We start from the raw sequence: 1,720 nt of genomic DNA on the forward strand, positions 1-1,720 counted from the left end.
CGTCTCAGACCCAGCGGTGACCTCTGCACCGTGGCCAAGGAGGAAGAGGAGGAAGAAGGGGTCTTCCGGTCCTGTGACTCTGTCTCCTCCTGAGTCGGTGAGCGCTGGCGTGCCCGAGCCAGCAGCGGTGACCCTTGACCCCGAACCGGCGACTAGGAGAACTGTTTCCAAGTCCGCTGTTGTCTCCCCGTGTCCAGTAGATGTTGTCCCGCCTCCTCCCCTTCCTTTTTTTTTTTTTTTTTTTGTCACCCTAACCCTGTCGTAGTGTATTCTTGTTTGCCTTTGTTGTTATTTGTCATGTCTTGTTGGTTTTTGTCTCTGTCTCAGTCTGTCATGTCCCGCGTTTGATGTTCCCTTGAGGAGCGTCTGGAAGCCACTCCTTAAAGGAGGGGTTCTGTCATGGTTCTGCCAAGAATGGTCATTTGAATGAGAGCAAGTCTGGCAGAGGTGGTGACTGAAGAGCGGTTTCTGTAAAGGAAACCAAGCTTGGCTTTGACCTTTGATTGCAGCTTTGATATGTGAATGGTGAAAGAAAGTGAAGTTTCCAACCAGATACCCAAGTAGTTATATGCAGTGACTTGCAGATAGTGATGTGAAGGGCAGGAGGAGGCGTAGTCCCCTTACGGTAAAACCTGATTATTTTTGTTTTGGAGGTATTGAGAGTTTGAGATGTGTAAAAGACTGCTGTAGTTGGTAAAAGTTATCTTGCAGGGTAGCTTGAACAACCTCAGGGGAAGAACCTGTGGCATAAAGGATTGTATCATCAGCATATAAGTGAATGAGTGAATTACCAACTGCCTGGGGAATGTTATTAATATAAATTAAGAAAAGTGTAGGGCCAAGGATGGAGCCTTGGGGGACACCCCTGGTAACAGGGAGAGAATGGGAGAAGCGGTTTTCAAATCTTACACGTTGAACCCTGTGAGAGTGATCAGTGACACCAATGCTGCTGAGTCTGTGGATGAGTGTATTGTGGTCCACAGAGTCATAAGCTTTTGCAAGGTCAATGAAAATAGCAGCGCAGTGTTATGTTATCTAACACAGATGTAATATCATTGAGCACTTTAGTGGTAGCTGTAACACAACCATGCACAGAGCTCAGAGATCTTCATGCTGCAGGAGAAAGATTCTGATTAAATGTAGCCTCACAAATGTTAACAAATCAGGTTTCAGTATAAACATAAATAAAAACGTGAGGTAATTAGTTCCCTGTCAAAACGGGAGCGATGCATGCCCTGATGTGCTGTACAGCTGCTGTGCTTCTCAGTCAGAAGATTCTGATTCAGTTTTGATGGTCTGAAATGCCACAGGATTGAGCAGCTGCACAAACGAGAACAAAACCAAGCTTCGGTATTCAGAGGAAAACGTTTCCTCAAGCATTATATATGCACTGCTCGTTAACTGGAGTGTTTCTTATTTGTAAATCAATAAATAATATTACTTTATAATACTTAAAAAAATGGTCCTTTAAAAAAAGAGAAATGCTTAGAAAATTAATAATTAGATGAAATTAGAATTATTAAAAGAAAATTATATCATAGATAAGAACAGACACATGTCAGGAGTTTGATTTCAGATCAGTCTATTCTCAAATCAAAATGTTATGAGCAACTGAAATTAGCAGAACAGCTTCTTTGTTAACAACATAAAACCAAAAACTGGGCTTTTAAAAGAGAGTTTAAATCACCACCCACATGAAGCAAACAGTAATTAGACACTG

This window comes from Carassius auratus, chromosome 2, assembly GCF_003368295.1.
Source record: "Carassius auratus strain Wakin chromosome 2, ASM336829v1, whole genome shotgun sequence".
Lineage (NCBI taxonomy): Eukaryota > Metazoa > Chordata > Actinopteri > Cypriniformes > Cyprinidae > Carassius > Carassius auratus.